This window comes from Podarcis bocagei, assembly GCF_964188305.1.
Source record: "Podarcis bocagei genome assembly, chromosome: 10".
Lineage (NCBI taxonomy): Eukaryota > Metazoa > Chordata > Lepidosauria > Squamata > Lacertidae > Podarcis > Podarcis bocagei.
This window is the reverse complement of record NC_138135.1, coordinates 21,750,025-21,769,033: the sequence shown is the minus strand read 5'-3', so window position 1 is coordinate 21,769,033 and position 19,009 is coordinate 21,750,025. Positions and strand designations below refer to the sequence as shown.

The 19,009-nt window shown below is 45.5% G+C and overlaps 1 protein-coding gene across 1 annotated transcript in view; it reads right to left on the bottom strand.

Annotated features, from left to right (window-relative positions):
- Positions 1-5,820, bottom strand: part of SLC6A12 (solute carrier family 6 member 12) — a 47,568-nt gene extending 41,748 nt beyond the window's left edge. The window contains exon 1 of the mRNA XM_081210592.1: positions 5,564-5,820. The gene's annotated coding sequence lies outside the window, so the exon portion shown is untranslated. The remainder of the gene's footprint in view (positions 1-5,563) is intronic.
- Between the last annotated feature and the right edge of the window lie 13,189 nt (positions 5,821-19,009).

The window sequence follows — 19,009 nt, the reverse complement described above, 5'->3', positions numbered from 1 at the left end:
TGTTCAGCGCAGATGCCTCCTCCATCTCGCCAGAGCTCCATGGCTTGTCAAGTGAACGAAAGCCAATGCTTTGTAATGGAACCTGTTCTGAACTGTCACAGTCTTCACCGCATTCCAATTTGTGTCTGCCAAATGCATATCATCAAGCAGAGCAGTGCTTCGGACAATGCTTATTAGCAATGTCATTATGGGCAGACAGCAGAAGATCTAACTTCAATTTATTTGCTTATTAGGGATGAAAACAAAGCCCGTTTCCATAGCCAACCTGTTTTTATAACTATTTACTTGCATTATGAGAACACTTGATCAGACACTTGTTCTGATGTAGCACAAACCCTGACGGGCTTACAGCGATGCGGAGCAGAATCTCTTCTGCAGAATTCTTTTTTGTCCATTTCATAAGTTTGTTAGTAGAAATGAATGGATGCCAAGTGCAAATATAATATTAAGCCAACTTGGCAGTTTCAAAAGTGTTTGACTTTGTTTACTACATATAAATGCAAGTAAAGCAAATATGCTAAATTGGATCCCTCTCTAGGGCAGCAGGAACATTTTTGGTGCAAACGACCTTATGCTACTGGAAAATTTCCCCATTCAGAATTCAAAGTTCCTGCAACTTTGTATGTACAAAATTCAAGGTTTAATCACTTCTGCCAGAGAAATTCTGGAGAACAGCAGCCAGTCAAGGTAAACAACCCTGGGCTAGATGAGTGTATTGGCCAAAATGTGTTATAATTCAGCTTCCTATATCTTATTCTTTAAAAGGCAAGAGGAGAAAGGGGAGTTCTGTAGATCGATTTATCATTGCAAAATTCACAGACCACTATGAAATTGCTAAGAAGACTATTTTAAGCGCATCGTATAATGTGGCATGACGCTTGCAAAGCACTCCCAAGTCATATGTCCAGTATGATTAAAGCCTGAATTGTGTCTCTCTGCTTGTAGGATTCATCAGCGCCATTCCTTACTGGCGCCTCTACAGCGATGGACCTGGGCTTGCTGAGCTCTGTAGACAAGAATCGGAATCAGAATGGACAAACTAATGGAAATCCCTGCACAAGCTACAACATGGGGAACCTCAAGCCAACTGGAGGTCAAATGTGGCCCTCCAGGCTTCTCTAACTGGCCCTCAGGACTCTCTCCAGCCCATACCCACTCCCCAGACTACACCTTTCCCCACCTCTGGTCGGTGCTTTCATGCACCTTTTGCTGGTGCAGGAATAGGATCTTGCCTCTTGCATGCCTAGATGGAAAGGTAGGGATCCGTGCACCTGCAGGTGAATGTGTGCATGTGCAGTTGATAGATATATAATCAATAAAAAAAATTATTTACATTTCAAAATAACCATTTAAACAACCTTAAATCAATGACTTTCCTTCTTCTCTTTCCATGGTTTATTTTGCATATCATACATCCCTGCATATTTTACATGAACCAAACATGAACCAAACCATTCAGTAATCTATTGTTACATCCATCAAAACTTATTTACACTGTTGAATTTATCTTAATGCTACCAGCGTTTTTAAATGAACACAATTTTCACCATATATTCAGTAAACATTTTCCAGACTTCTTTAAATGTACATTCCTCATGTTCTCTTCATGTTCCCTTACTTCATTCTTCATGTTCTCTTCATGTTCTCTTACTCTACATGTTAAATCTGCAAGCTTTGCATATTCCATCAGTTTAAGTTACCATTCTTCATTGGTTGGGACCTTGCTCGTTTTTTATTCCCCCTTCATTTTATTTACTGCAAAAAGTTTGCAATTTCAAGTTGGCTGGTAACGCAGGACCTCCCATTCAACTATAACCGTGCAACCTGAGTTTGCTGGTTTGTATGCATCCCACAAGGGATGCAGGTGGCACTGTGGGTTAAACGACAGAGCCTACAGCTTGCCGATCAGAAGGTCGGCGGTTCGAATCCCCGTGACGGGGTGAGCTCCTGTTGCTTGGTCCCTGCTCCTGCCAACCTAGCAGTTCGAAAGCACGTCAAAGTTCAAGTAGATAAATAGGTACCGCTCCGGCGGGAAAGTCAACGGCGTTTCCGTGCGCTCCTCTGGTTCACCAGAAGCGGCTTAGTCATGCTGGACACATGACCTGGAAGCTCCCTTGGCCAATAAAGTGAGATGAGCGCCGCAACCCCAGAGTTGGCCACGACTGGACCTAATGATCAGGGGTCCCTTTACCTTTTATGCATCCCACCTGGAAATTGCAAGCCTGCACATGCCTCTAGTCGCAGTCTTTCCCAGTATGGTGTGATGCATTTATTTATGTTTATTCTATAATATTGTGTGTGTGTGTGTGTGTGTGTGTGTGTGTGTGTGTGTGTGTTCCTAAATCCGCATTTATAGGTATAAATTAGCATATGCAAAATTTATTCAAATCTGCACCCTCTTTCATCCTTTTTAAAAAATGTGTTGCATTTCCTCACCTCCAGCAGCCATAGCACCCCCATTCCAATCCAAATTGGGTCCCCCTCGGCTGTATACGGTAATTTTTTTTTAAGAAAGACAGCAGTCCAATTAAAAAGTTTTCCGTATAAGACAAGGGTATCAGGTTTACATTATAAGAGTTTGTATGCAGTATATATTGCTGCCTTTAGACTAGACACCTAAGGGGAGGACTCTGCATTCCCTTTCCAGAAATTTTGCAAAACACCTTTTCCCCCAAGGATACTACTAGTCTAGAAAGAATGACCATTTCTGAAATGGAAGGCAGGGGACCTTCCATTTTGAGCTTGCAGATTGCACTTTGGGATCCTTAATTAAAACTTCAATCCAATGCACACTTAGCTGGGAGTAAGCAAACTCGGTAGGATTTACTTCTGAGTAAATATGCAGAGGATTGCACTGTAGCACGCTCATGCCTTCAATTCCTGTTCATACATGCAGCAATAAAATCAACAAAGTCCCATAAAAGATATACCAACACAATGGGGATGACCACCAAGGATTCCCCTTCCTTGGAGATTTTAAAGCAGAGGTTGGATGGCCATCTGTCTTAAATGCTTTACAGTGGTACCTCGAGTTACATACACTTCAGGTTACATAGGCTTCAGGTTCCAGACTCCGCTAACCCAGAAATAGTGCTTCAGGTTAAGAACTTTGCTTCAGGATGAGAACAGAAATCGTGCTCCGGCAGCGTGGCAGGTTAAGAACAGACCTCCGGAACGAATTAAGTACTTAACCCGAGGTACCACTCTATTTGAGATTCCTGCATTGCAGGGGGTTGGACTAGATCACACCTGGGGTCCTATCCACACTTACATGGGAGTAGGTCCCATCTAACTCAGTGAGGATTACTTCTAGACAGAGATATGGCTATAACACCAGGGTTCCCCACCACCAGCACCACCACCAATTGCTCCATTAAAGGGGTGGCTGGTTGGGATTCCTAAATGTTTGGTTTGGCATAGCCCTGTCTCAGATGATGGCATTGGTTGAGATGAGGGATCATCAACAGTGCCCTCTGGACTGCCCGCAATTCCCTGTGGTGGGTGGGCTGTCCTGCTGCACACCTATGCAGGTGAGAGATTCAATCTGCTAAGCAATTGAGACATTTGCAGTTCATCCCAAGTGACTTTTGGCCATGTTAATCTCTGCCCACATCTCTAAGGAAGCAACTCTCTTTGCCAGTGTTCAGAACAGGCCTGCCAAGCCCGGTTGAGGAACAGCCCCAGAGGTAAAGTCCAAGGTTTGCCACCTTGTATCAGCAATTGCTAGTTGAAGGAGTGGCGCAACTGTGCTCACAGCAGCAATATTAAGGTCAATAGATAAGGGACTTCCTTTAGGAACTCTTTTAAATTATCTGCTGCAGGCTCACATACAGACAAATTGATATATGCAGCAATAAACCCCGCATGGGATGATGCACGGCTTGCTCAAGACATTTGGGGGCCTGAGGCAAACCACAGAATGGCATCCTCCTCTCCACCAGGGGAAAAATGGGTGCATGAAAAGCTACATCAGGAAGAGGAGGGGGTGGGAAATAAGATATACATCTTGGGATCTGCTGCCCCATGGATTCTGCTGCCCAAGGCAGTCGCCTCACTTTGCCTCATGGGCGGCCCAGCACTGGGCTGATGTGTGCTCATTTGAGGGGCAAAAACATGGGCACAAACGTGTATTCTGATGTCATGCTTGCACACCGTGAGGCATGCACATACATTGCACTGATGTCACACGGCCCTGGGTCCCCTCTATCATGGGGCAAGAGGTGTGAATGGAGCAGTATCCCTGCCCCCAAATGTTGGCAAGTGCCAATGGTATTGCATATGACCCCTCCAATAACATCATGAGACCAAATCATTATGGATGCACAATAAAAAGAATATATCAAGGAGCCTAGATTTGTTTCACAGAGGCAATAGCCTGGCTCTCACACACACACCAAACACCAAACCATGTTTTCGCCAAGGTGCTTGTTTTCAGGGAAGCAATGTGATTTCTCAACCTCAGTGAAATGAAAACAAATTCTTGGAGTCTGGTCTGCTGTTTTCCATACATGTACACACAGACCACTGGGCCTTCAGTCTGCAGTGTTTCACAATTCATTTCTAGCCTGTGATTCATATTGCTTGACCCTGTCATGGCCTGTCCTTCCACACCCACATACAACTTCTTCATTGCCCTGTTCCTCTCCATTTCCATCACTAGGTATAAGGGAGCCTGTCCATTTCAGTTTCTCCACGTTTTTCATTTTTCTAACCTTAAATTCAGTTCTCCACATTTCCACATAAGTGTGTGATTCTTTTTAAATGGCCCTTGTGAATATTCACCTTCATTTTAAATGAGAATTTCTCTCAATATACGCAATTTTGCAAAGCAATTTTCCTTAATATAGCACATTTTGGCGGGTGTTTTCCACTGACATGTGTATTTTTACCCTAGTATATGCTTTTTTTTTTTTTTTTTGGTACGCATTACTTGACTGCACTGAAAATTCAGAGAAGTGTGGATTTCAGAAAATGGCTGGGTCTCAGTTTGCATATTGTTTCAGAAAGTGAAATTTTGGTGGGTTCATCTTCAAATGGGAACTGAATCAGATTTCTCATCCATCCCTACTCTCAACACCATTTTCTTTAGGGCTCCCCAGTGGACAGGAGTGTAAAAAAAGGGGGGAAATCCTGCTTAGAGTTCACTCAAGGCCAATTCAGCTTGCAATCCTAGGCACACGTGGAGCTGCACTTCCCAGAATCCCCTGGGAACAGGCATTGACTGTTAAATCACTCTGTAAATTGTAACTACACATGTTGGGGAATAGGGGTCTCCTAACAACACTCACCACCCTTTACAAACTAGACCCTCCCGGGATTCTTTGCAGGGGAGTCGTGACTGTTTAAAGTGGCGTGGTGCTGTTTTGAACATATATTGCCGATGGGGCCAAAGCCCCACTGAACACAGAGGGGCTTAGGATTGCGCTGTTAGTCTACTCTCCCTGGGCCAAAGCATTGCTGTCTCCGGTACAATTTCCCATGTTGCATTGCGCTGCCTCTCAAGGCTTCTTCGCCTGAAGCAGGGCACCAAAATCAGTGACAGGCAAAAGGAAAAACCACTCACCTGAGGTCCCACAAACGCCTGCGTCTTGTTCCTGTTAGGTCACCGCAAACCAGCTGGGGAATGCCACAACATCAACAAAATATTAAGGAAAAAGCAAATCCGGAGCCACTAAAGAGAGAGGGAGAGAGAGTTGGCTGAGTAAACAAACCCTTCTCTCTCCTCTTTCTCTCCTCCTCTTTTCCCTCCCCTTACATGAGATATTCCAAGCGAATTATCACCAGAGTTCTCTTGTGGGTGGAGGGTCAGGGTGTGTATATGCATTTCTGAAGAGGGGGGGAGAAAGGGCCCTCTCTCTCTCTCTCTCTCTCTCTCTCTCTCTCTCTCTCTCTCTCTCTCTCTGATTGCCTTATAATACTTCTCTTTATGAAGCAGTGAGAGGAGAAGGCGGGAGGGAGGCCAGCAGGCAGGCCAAAAATGTGGAGACCGTGATCATTTCACAACACTGAGGGGGCGTTTTTCACACATGCGACCCGTGCCGTCATAAATGTGCTCGCTAGGAAGTTAACTCCGTGGGACTTGTGCCCAAGTAAAAAGGCATCGCAATTGGCTGTCAGAGAGGGAGGGAAGGAGGGAGGTTACTACTGGAACCATACATTTCTAGCATGTATAAAGCACATAGCTCTCCCCACCCCCACCCCCCAAAAATAATAATCCTGGGAACCATAGGCTTTTTTTTTTTAAGGGTGCTGGAAATTGTAGCTCTGTGGGGTGTAATCTGCAGTCCCTGGGATTCTCTGGAGGAAGCCAGGTGCTGTGAATGTATTTCTTTAAGCAAGATTTCTGTACCACTTGATTGTAAAACACACACACACCTCTAAGTGTTTTGCAAAAATAAATGTATGGTGTGGGCATGACCTTGTGGGGGGGTGTTCTTGCACCATAATAATGCATCAGCAGTGGGTTCATGCTGCCTTAATTTGCCATGCAATTCTTCCTGAATGCTACCACATTATTGCTGTTTGAATGGACAACGAAACTGAGCTGCAAAGTGGGCCTGTGTCTTGCAACTATGGCATTGGATTTATCCACTTCATTTCTATTCTCCACTCTCCTGCCTCAAAAATGCTCAGGATGGCAGTGTTTTACCCTCACAACAACCCTGGGAGGCAGCTTAAACTGAGAGGCAGAGGCTGACAAGCGAATCACGCCTCGACCTCAGTGGAGTTGGGAAATAAATAAAATAAATGTTTGTTTGTTTGTTGAATAAACAGGATTTAAAAGTTATTAGCTTTGGTTAGATTGCGGAAGAAACAGCCCATCAAGTCCATCCTGGCAACAATTTGGGAAACTTCATACAGGATACTTATTTATGAAAATTTGTAAATGGATACAGCGGTAGGGAATGCAATCAAAGAGGCTTATATCTTCACATGTGCTGGCACTGCACTGGGAGTTAATTTTCAAGGAATGAAATTTACAAAGCAAGAGCTTGCTAAATGTATGGGAAGGGGAGAATGAAGGAATGTCACATAAATATCTAATTGGCTTTATGCAGCCAGAATGGAGATTTCTAAAAGCTGGGAAACTAATGTTCGACAACTGGCTGCAGAGACTAGGGCACGCAGCCAGGGCCATAAAACTAGCATTTAATGTAAGGGCTGGCAAGGGGACAGACAATTGTAGTGGACCTCTGAGCTGCAAGTTTCTTAATTGTATGCCTTGCTTCCTCCAAGGAAATCAGGGCATTATTCATGGGTTCATCCTCCAAAACAATCCTGTAATAGTATCTTGGCCAAGAGTCATGGGTTGCCTAAGGTAACCCAGAGAATTGATGGTTGATCAGAGAGCTGAACCCAGATTTTCCCTGTTCCAAATCCCACGGCCTAACCACTATACCACATCCAAATCAGGGCCAGGTTCTTTTAAAAGCGATTACTCTCTAGTTCCCAGTGCATATTGCTAATCAGCAACACTCCAGAATGGCACAGTTAAGTTAAGCAAACAGAAGCTATGCTCTTTTTAAAACATCTGGCAATAAGGGCGCTCCCACGCCTTTCCGAATTGATAAACCCTTCATACAATATTCACATGATTTGCTATTGTACATTTTGCACCACGCCCAGTTGCACCCACTTGACCCTTCTAACATTAGAGCACCTTCCCTGAACCACTGCCTTGAAATGCCCATAGATGTTATTAAAAGACATAAATAAGGAGGAGACTGGGTCAGTTTGCCTGACCAGAAAAGTGGGGTGAGGGAACACAGCAGCTGAATGTTGAATGTCACAGCCTTAATTCCCAGTGGCCAGGATGCCGAGAACAACATGGCAAACAGGCTCTGGGTCCGACTTGTTTTCAATTAGTTTACCTAACAAATACAATTTCTCCTTTGACTACTATACATTCCTGATCTTGACTATGATATCTTATATTCCACTCTTCCCTCAGCTGTATTTTCATATGATACATCAGAGAAGAAATGAGAGCCTGTGTGGTGTAGTGGTTAAGCCCGTGTGGTGTAGTGGTAATCTGGGGAACCAGGTTCGTGTCTTCGCTCCTCCACATGCAGCTGCTGGGTGACCTTGGGCCAGTCACACTTTTGTTCTCTTTGACATCTGGTGGGAGGGTGTTCCACAAGGAAGGCGCCACTACCGAGAAGGCCCTCTGCCTGGTTCCCTGTAAATTGGCTTTTCGCAGTGAGGGAACCGCCAGAAGGCCCTCGGTGCTGGACCTCAGTGTCCGGGTAGAACGATGGGGGTGGAGACGCTCCTTCAGATATACTGGACCAAGGCCGTTTAGGGCTTTAAAGGTCAGCACCAACACTTTGAATTGTGCTCGGAAACGTACTGAGAGCCAATGTAGGTCTTTCAAGACCAGTGTTATGTGGTCTCTGCGGCCGCTCCCAGTCACCAGTCTAGCTGCCGCATTCTGGATTAGTTGTAGTTTCCGGGTCACCTTCAAAGGTAGCCCCACGTAGAGTGCATTGCAGTAATCCAAGCGGGAGATAACCAGAGCATGCACCACTCTGGCGAGGCAGTCCGCAGGCAGATAGGGTCTCAGCCTGCGTACCAGATGGAGCTGGTAAACAGCTGCCCTGGACACAGATTTGACCTGTGCCTCCATGGACAGCTGACTCCCAGGCTGCGCACCTGGTCCTTCAGGGGCACAGTTACCCCAATCAGGACCAGAGAATCCTCCACACCTGCCCGCCTCCTGTCCCCCAAAAACAGTACTTCTGTCTTCTGTCTTGTTAGCCACTTTGAGACTCCTTCGGGTAGTGATAAAGTGGGTTATCAAATCCAAACTCTTCTTTTTCTTCTTCTGGGCTTGAGGTTCTAAGGCAGCAGACCTTGAATACCATATGGCAAATCACTTTTGAAACTAGGGTACTTTCTCAATGAACAATAGACCTATGTGCCATATCCTAAACCCTTTTAAAACCACACTAGGTACCTGATACTCTTTTTATATCTATATAAAAATTCCACCAAACCATATTACCCCATACAATAACATTTTCATTGAAATATGATTAGGCAGCCAGATGGTTTGCTTTTTAAAAAAAAACAATGTTGACTAGGCATCATTGCTTATGGCAGGGGTCTAGAGTAAAATGCCAACATTTTAAAGAAGCTAATTGTTTAAACAAGACTCTTTAAAGAGGCAATCTTTTTCTGCTGAAGGAATCGCAGCAGAGAGTCAGAAACTGAAGATTTGCATGAATGAGGATATCCTATGACAAGGATTAGAAAACCTTTGTATTTGTAGGGAATACTATATGAAGTTCATTTGGGAATTTGCTATCCTTGCCACATCGCTACACAATCTATTTAAAAACTTTGTTGACAAAAAAAAGTTCCAAAGTGCAATAATAGGGTTCAACGGACAGAAGTTTGTCGATCTGTATTTGAAAAGTTTAAAAGTCAGTTAGTGCTGCCACCTATATTGTTCTAGCCAAATTAGGAAGTTTATAAAGTATCCTCTGAAAGGAGAGGCCCCAGTCACCTTTAGTTACAGAAGACAAAGCCCCAACCCTGACCCTTGGTTAAAACAATTTCACTAACTACTAATTTCTGGGCACAATTCAAAGTGCTGGTCATGACTTATAAAGCCCTATATGGTTGTATGAACCTGACGAGGCGGTAAGATCTTTGAGTGAGCATCTTCCCTCTGTTCCATCATCATCAGAAGAGAGAGCCTTTTCCATGGTTGCTCCAATATTATGGAATTCTCTCCCAATAATGGCTCACTTGGCTCCCTCTTTGTTATCCTTCCACCAACAGGCTAAGACCTTATTCCAAAAATTAAGGTATATACAATGCTGATCACTGGAGACTGCTGTCAGGGCTGTTTTTAATTGTTGGTTTTAAATGTGTTTGGGTGTATTTTAATTATTGTTTTAAACTAATTTGCTTTTATTACATTACATTTTATAATGTTGCTTTTAAATGTAAGCCACTATCTTGAAGGATCAGAGTTTTCCTTCTCCTAGGTACACTGCCTTCCCAAGTTGACAGGCCCCATCTGCCCCTCACTTTCCTCTCCAGCATGTGCAGAAACTGCTTTCTTGACTGTTGGACCCACTATTGATCTCATCCACTCAATCTCTCAGAGCCTGTCTTCAAATGCAAGGGAAGTTCCTAACTCACCAAGAGTTTGAGACCCATTGGCTACCTTCACCTGATTTAGCCAGCCAGTTGAAGCCATTCCCATGATGTGACTGCTGTTGCCTGATGGCAGCTTCTAGGAGCCACAGGCTGAGTACAGGGTGGGGGCCAAAAGTGGTCAAACTACCCCACAAGGAGCACACTGTGTCCCCCAACACCCCATACACCCCAATTTTTGCTTTATTTAAAAAACACTATCGTATCAAAAGGGACGCGGGTGGTGCTGTGGGTTAAACCACAGAGCTTAGGGCTTGCCGATCAGAAGGTCAGTGGTTCAAATCCCCGTGATGGGGTGAGCTCCTGTTGCTCAGTCCCTGCTCCTGCCAACCTAGCAGTTCAAAAGCACATCAAAGTGCAAGTAGATAAATAGGAACCGCTCCGGCAGGAAGGTAAACAGCGTTTCCGTGCGCTGCTCTGGTTCGCCAAAAGCAGCTTAGTCATACTGGCCACATGACCTGGAAGCTGTACGCCGGCTCCCTTGGCCAATAAAGTGAGATGAGCGCCGCAACCCCGGTGTCGGCCACGACTGGACCTAATGGACCTTTACCTTTACTTTTTATAGTATCAAAAACTACATGCGTTCCCAGCATTCTTTATTGTCCCTATGCAAAATATCTCCATTTGGCCTGCTAACTGCACACCAGACATGGCAGAAGACTAATCTGCTGGGGGCTGGTCCATGAGGATGAATGGACCACTGCCCCACCAGCCTCAAGCCTGCCCTCAGCCAGTTCCCACCTGCCTGCTTTTGTCTCCCCACCTACCAGTAGACCGGCTGTCTTCCTCCCTACCATCCCTGACTGACACCATCACCCACTGCTGGATTAATCCCAATGTTTGAGTCAGGATTCAGTTATTCTTCCACAACCTGTGTTGTGCTACAGTCTCCTTCCTGTCTTACCAAATACTAAACCTAACAATGGGAACAAGCTCCATCTCAGCAGTTTTCTTCTTCCGACAAGCCCTCTTCTTCCTCTATTCATCTCTTGCCAGCTGGCAGAGCCTCCTCTGTCTCCTATTCTGCTTGGCCCTTTTCTTCCTGAAACAGGTGCAGAGATTTTAATAGAACTGCTTGGGCTGACTCACGGCCCTCCCACCTGGTCTGTTAACACTGCGGATGTCTTTCTGAAAGATGCATTGGGAGATGTTCCAGGGAACTCCCTTCCTGTCACACAAGCCTTGCGCTGGAGACAGAGAAAGCAGAAGTCCACACAGAGGTCAGCTCCAGGCCACCTATTAATTGAGAATTAATCTTGATTTGTTTGCAAAAGCTTATGGGGACGTTATATAATGCTGGCTGTTCAGTGATCATTCATTCTGATTTGTTTCTGGGGAAGTTATGTGACCATGCACCAAGCAATTGTTATCCACACAAGAGCTGTTCAACTGTGGAACAGTCTCCCTCGGGAGGTTGTGGACTCTCCTTCCTTCGAGGGTTTTAAGCAGAGGTTGGATGGCCATCTGTCATGGATGCTATAGCTGAGATTCCTGCATTGCCCATGGTTGGACTTCCACCTGTGGTACTTCTGTGCTTGGTATACCCTTTTCCACTTCCTTGCTTCTTTGGCTTAGGTTTGCTCTTGTCAATCATCATGATCCTGGCCGGCAAGTTGTGGGTTTTGGAAAGATGCCGGACAAAAAACCCAACCTCAGTCTAGATGCAGTATTTGAGTTCTTATTTGTTCTCTATGTGCCTGATTGCATTCTGAAACATCCTCCAGATAATATACACATGGTTTGGATTTGATGTGCTACATCAGTTGCTAAGCACTTGGAATCCAGGTCTCTAACTCAGCACTTCCCAACCTGGGGCTCACCTGTGCAAGTGGGTTGCAGGCTCCATAAGTAAACCAAAAAAAATTTTTGGTTAAAATCCTTAACTGGTATGATGGATATCACTTACAACTTATATACAACGGTTATAATGTTGGGTTGACATCTGCAGCTGAACTTTGGAAAGGCTCAGGTCTTACATTTTAACACTTGGGAACCACTCTCTGGCAGCTGACAGAAGATCCAGTGAGCATTTGCCATAAGGTGCTCATAGGAGTTAAGTAATTTTTTGCTTGGGTGCCTCAAGTCATGGTTATAAAATTGGCAAACCTGAAGTTAAAATGCATGAAGCAGGCAGCTGCTGAAGACCTAAGGTCCAAAATTAATGGGATAATAAATCAATGAGTCACCATACCAAGTAAATGTGGGCTTGTGGGTCATTAGCCAATCACAGTCCCCTGATGTGCCCACCTGTATGATATGTGCATTTGTAAAGCACATTTGTTGCTTTTTAGACATTTCAAACATTACTCTTTCATCAAGAAATCTGTAAACAGCTAAAAATGTATTGTGTGAAGGCATCTGGATACATGTCCTGTTATAGAGGTTCTAGGTGTTCATCTGTGACACAGCTAATGCCTGCTTGGGGAAGGTTGAATGAACAAGAGCTACAGTCCATTATATTTAAGGATCAGCAAAGCCAGTTATCTTTCTGTGGCCTGACTCTATACCTAAGTCACACACATCCCACACATTTAAAACACTGTCATGACACTTCAAACAGTCATGACATTCCCCCAAAGTATTCTGGGAGCTGTAGTTAAGGCTGTTAACAATTGCTAGATCTCTATTCCCCTCCCAGAGCCACAATTCTCAGGGTCATTTAAGAGTAAATCCCTTTTCACAGGAAACTCTCAGCACCCTTAACAGCTCCCAGAATTCCATGGGGTAAGCCATGACTGTTTAAAGTCATATCATAGCGCTTTAAACATGAATGGTGCCCTAAGCCTGGGCTTTAGTGGAGCTCTCTTTCCAATTTATTTTAGTTTATATGGAAACTACATCCCCCCCCCAAGAGTAGAGAAGAAATATGGGTGGGGAAAGCTGCATCTCCATGAAGAGGAGACTGCCAAAGGATCCACTTGTCAAGATTATGCTATGTAAGCTGAAAGTCAGAGAAGGGATTTGTTACTCAAAGGCTGGGGAAACAAGCAAGCAGATGTTTTAAGCTTTCCATGCTGTCGCCTGAAATCTGGGGAAGAGATACCACCAGTGATTTTAGGGCTCAACTGCTCTGAGATTTTCCAAAGGCACAGTGGTGCACTTGATGGCCTCTGAAAGCCCCTGCAGTACAATATGTACACAGAAATGGCACCACCAATGATGCTGCTGGTTACCTCTCTATGCCTGGCACAGCTTACACCACAGGAAGGTCCAGGCAGGTGGCTGGCATCAGCTCTGCAATGCCCACGACCAGTTTCCAAACTGTGCACAGAGGCTTCTTAAATGAGGGACTTTTCATCTGCAGCTTCTGTAGCTCTGGTTTCACCAATAAATAATAATAATAATAATAATAATAATAATAATAATAATAATAATAATAATAATAATTTATTTATACCCCGCCCATCTGGCTGGGTCCCCCCAGCCACTCTGGGCGGCTTCCAACAAAACACTAAAATACAATAACCTATTAAACATTAAAAGCTTCCCTAAACAGGGCTGACTTTAGATGTCTTCTAAAAGTTTGGTAGTTATTTTTCTCTTTGACATCTGGTGGGAGGGTGTTCCACAGGGCGGGCGCCACTACCGAGAAGGCCCTCTGCCTGGTTCCCTGTAACTTGGCTTCTCGCAGCAGGGGAACCACCAGAAGGCCCTCGGTGCTGGACCTCAGTGTCCGGGTAGAACGATGGAGGTGGAGAAGCTCTTTCAGGTATACTGGGCTGAAGCTGTTTAGAGCTTTAAAGGTCAGCACCAACACTTTGAATTGTGCTCGGAAATGTACTGGAAGCCAATGTAGGTCTTTCAAGACTGGTGTTATATGGTCTCGGCAGCCGCTCCCAGTCACCATTCTAGCTGCCGCATTTTGGATTAATTGTAGTTTGTGGGTCACCTTCAAAGGTAGCCCCACGTAGAGCGCATTGCAGTAGTCCAAGCGAGAGATAACCAGAGCATGCACCACTCTGGCGAGGCAGTCCGCGGGCAGATAGGGTCTTAGCCTGCGTACCAGATGGAGCTGATAAACAGCTGTCCTGGACAATAAACAGCTGTCCAAGCCAGTTCTGTAACATGGAGCAGCCCATCCTTTTCTAAACTTTGAGCCATTTGTAACATAACACTCCTATGCCCAAGTCATGAACCAGGCCAGCAGGTATTCCATTTGGACACCTAAAATCACCCTCCATATCCAACTGCAAAATGAAAATATTTCTTCTCTCTTTTTTTGGAGGTTTAGAATTCTGCCTGGCAATCAAACATTTAGGGTAAAGCCCTCTGAACAGCAGGAAGTCTGCAGTCCTTATAGATAATGCAGAAGGCTCCATCATTTATTTACTTGGAGTATTTCTGAATTGCCTTCCTGCCAAGGAACCCCTTGAGTGCTGCGGTGCGTCTCAGGAGGCATGGGAGAAGTCTCCCCAAAACACAGGGGAGATGCGGCATTGAAAATCCTTCTGCTGAGGCAGCTCCTCCTGGCATCATACACACTGTGGCAGCTCTTCTGTGTCGCCAAGATTGTCTTAGGCAGGGAACCAAAACAGCAGCACCGTCTGACAGATGAGAAGATTCCTGCTAGATCATTAATCACTCCCTCTAATAGCAAACGTGGATGATGAGTGCTGACAAAAAATAGAGCTAGAATGAGACCTCTGAGAAAGAGGGAGGCATTCATTTACACAGGGGAGCAGGCGTTTGCAGATGTAGAAACAAAACCTTTTTTTAAAAAACAACAACACCACTATTGGGGCCAAAAACCAAAGGAACCTCAACACACACAGGGAGAACTGGGTGTTTGTTGGAGAAGGAAAATGGAAAGTGGGAGGGAGTAGAGAATGTTCTGCTTGAGCTCCTCACACTTTTTGCAAGTTGGCAGGAAGCCTGAACAGGAGAACATCCTGACATTGCACTGCTGTACATGGTGCAGGTCCTACATGTGCAAACACACCATTCCTTGAAGGTAAGGTGGGTGTTGCACCTTACCTTGGGCAAAACCATACTCAAAAACACATTCCAGAGCAGCTAAAAAAAGCACCAAATGTTGGTAAACTACAATTCCCATCACCCCTTGCTATTGGCCATGCTTGCTAGGGATGATGGAAGCTGTAGTTTAGCAAAACCTGGGGGGTGCAAAGGCTCCCCACTTGTATAATAAAGTAATAAACACCACTTGCCAGTTTTAAGCTATATTTCTATATGTACCATCCATTCATTGACTGGATTCATCCCATCTAATTAATCCTACCCAATCAGACACCGTGGGAGCTATAGTGACTGGGTACCCAGGAAAGCTGGGTTCCCCAAGGGTTGTTGTTGTTGTTGGCAACTGTCTGTCTCGAGAGACAGTGTGCCTCTGGGGATTAAGTCAAACCGCTGGAGAATCACAGCGCTGATTCTCTGTGGCTGCAGAGACTCGTAGCTTGTAACTGCTGCCTCCTGCATTGATTTTGCTGCAGTCACCTCTCTGAGACACAAGCAGCGTGTACGGAGGTCCTGGGCTACCCAGCCTCACTGATGTGGTCCAAAAGGAAAGCAGAGCAACAGTGGCGTAGCGTGGGGGGAGCAGGGGGGGGCGGCCGCACCGGGCGCAACATCTGGGGGTTAGGGTTAGGGGGCGCAAATCCACGGGTTATGGGGCGCAAATCCACGGGTTAGGGGGTGCAAATTACTTGCCTTGCCCCGGGTGCTGGCAACCCACGCTACGCCACTGCAGAGCAATATGCTTGGCCCCACTTGGCTGCAGGAGTTGCTGGAAGGAGGCGTACAAGGCACCATTCAACCATGTTAGGGACTCCACTCCAGATGTGGGTAGGATTTACTTCTTAGCCTTTTCTTCTCCTGAATATGTCCTGCAATCCAGTGGGTATAGATTTTTCCTCAGGGTTTACTCCCAAAGCCTTTCTCGTGAATAAGTTCCCCAAGGGTACTCAGCCATCATAGAGTCATTTTTTTTAAAAAAAAAGAACCCTTAGGATGATGCTTTGGGATCAGGAAATACAGTACATGCCATGTGCATATTTTGGACTCTCTGCAGTGTAAAGGAATCCTGTTGCTGCGGAAGACTCAGCATCACCCTTGAATCCAACTGTTTAAAGTTCATTTAAATTGCTTTTCCCAAATTCCAATCCGATTGCTGTGCAGCGCACCTAGATCACCAAAAGGAGCTAAAGTACTGGGGACACCTTGTGGCTGCTAGAATGAAGTTTATAATTTTATTTAAAATGCAATCCCAGTTGCTGCTGCTGTGAGAGATTGCTGAGGGATATCACCCACAAAGCTAATCAGTAAGACATCATGGGAGCTATATGTACTCAAATGGTCATTTATTTATTTTGACCTGGTAGGAACATAGCAAGCTGCCTTATATACCAAGTCAGACCCTTGGTAGGGTGTCATTCAAAACGGTCTACACTGACAGGCAGTGGAGCTCCAGGGGTTCAGGTAGGGGGCATTCCTAGCCACACCTGGAGGTGCCAAGAGGCTGAATCTGCACGCAAAACAGATGCTTTACCACTGAGCGATGGACTTTCCTGGTAAATAAAACTCTCCACTGGTACTATAGGGGTGTGGGGATATGGTTTGTTTGTTTTTTGGGTTGTTGTTTTTTGCAGAAGTCCTCTGATTTACAATATATTCTAGTTCTTTGTCCCTCGTTGTTTAAATAATAATAATCAAATGGCCAAAAGCAAAGGCCTCTGTTAATCACTGCTCTAGACCTAGGCAAGTTAATGCGAGCCTTCCGTATCTATAAAATCCCAGATGTAGCTCACCTTTACTGTGTTCAAGTGCTGAGCTGAAGTAATGCTGAATTGTAAGTGCCAAAACTTTCTCCCGCTATTTTCCTATTTTTCAATCAATTAATTTTAAACCAACTGCATTCAAAAGTTAACATAATTTCGGTGAAATTTCCACAGGGCGGGGGAAATGCAGTCTTTCGTCACACATTTTTGAGATGTTTGAAGCTTGCCTGAAAGCAGGGACGTCTTAACCATTGTCTCTAGTGGTGCGTGGTGCCACAGCACTGGGGTCCCAGGGGCGCTGAGTGGGCTCTTTTGCTGCGGCTCTGCGTGAGTTAAGGACCAAGCGAGGCACTGAGGCGGCCGCCTGGCTCCTCCCTGTGTGCCTGGGATTAGCATAGGGCTGTCAAGGGGCTGTGCTGAGAGAGGCTTCCTCCAGCTTCCAGCGAGGCTCTGAGTCCCCGCCCTACCCTGAAAGGAGGAGGAGGAGACAAAGGTGGCTGCAGGTGGGGGGTGAGCCAAGGACTGCATCCCTCCCAGCCCCATGTTCCCTTTTTCTGCCTCCTGGGCAGCTCCAATCCCATCCCTATGGGCGGTGCCGAGAGATTTCCTCCGTTGCTGTGCTTGCCCCCACCTGCTGCTTGGCAAGAGGGAGTTTTAATAGTTGGGAATGTGGTGGGTAGAGGGACGCGGGTGGTGCTGTGGGTTAAACCACAGAGCCTCGGGCTTGCCGATCAGAAGGTTGGCGGTTTGAATCCCCGCAATTGAGTGAGCTCCCGTTGCTCGGTCCCTGCTCCTGCCAACCTAGCAGTTTGAAAGCACGTCAAAGTGAAAGTAGATAAATAGGTACTGCTCTGGCAGGAAGGTAAACGGCGTTTCCGTGCGCTGCTCTGGTTCACCAGAAGCGGCTTAGTCATGCTGGCCACATGACCCGGAAGCTGTACGCCGTCTCCCTCGGCCAATAAAGCGAGATGAGGGCCGCAACCCCAGAGTCGGTCACGACTGGACCTAATGGTCAGGGGTCCCTTTACCTTTACCTTTATGTGGTGGGGTATGATTTCTATTGAGTGCGGCTGATAAGGGTCCCCTGCTCTCCCCTCCCCATGAAATTAAAAGGGGAGGGGGAGCCGTTTCTATGATGTGGGCTGGATGAAGTATTGTAGTTTGTGCGTCACCAGCCATCTGTCTACACCCTTCACCCCTTGCTGACCACTTTTATATTCAGTATTTCTGATCTTGCAACACAGCCTTGCGATTTCATTTTGCAAAGGTCACCTTCCTGGGGCAGCTGATAATTAAAAGCAATATAAAGGTATCATTTCTGCAGCAATGATAATCCTATGTAAATGCACCTGAGAGTAAGCCCCATTGTATAGAGTCAGATTTACTTCTGAGTAGTGCTGCAGGAAGGCATAGGATATGGGAGGGGATGTCTGTATCTCTTCTCTCACTGCTACCTCTCCCCCCCCCCCCACTTTCAGTTTTATCTATTTATGCTAGTTGAAAGAAAGCTGGTGCAAAACATGACAGTGTAAAGGGACAAAAAGGGGCATGTGGATGGTGGGAAGTGGGATTATTATTAGTATTGTTAGAATTTATATACCGCCCTATACCCCAAGGTCTCGGGGCGCTTCACTGAATAAAATCAAAATATAAAACCACAAAATACATAATCAAAATAAAAACAACAGCCCTAATAAGCTCCCACTCCCAAAACCACATTTTAAAAGGGCAGAGGATCATCACAAAGTAAGACAATTAACGAAGCCACTAGTTGGAAAGACCATTATCTCAGAAATGTCCGGGGAACCTTTCCTTAAAAAGGTCAACAACTTTGGGGTTGCCCCCCCCCCCCCGCTTAAAAAAGGTCAACTCTGGGAAACCGGGGGGGGGGGGCACCGGAGGGATCTTTGCACCACGGCACCGGATATGCTTAGGACAGCCCTGGCTGCAAGTGTTCTTTCATTCTACAAGTCATTTCCCCAGTGGCCTGCACTGTGCAGTCTTCTTTGCTGCAGATGCTTAGAAAGTTGAAGTAATTGTAATCTTAATTTTAGCGTTTTAACATTTGTATGTTTCTTGCTTCTGTTTTATCTTTTCTAAACCACTTTGTG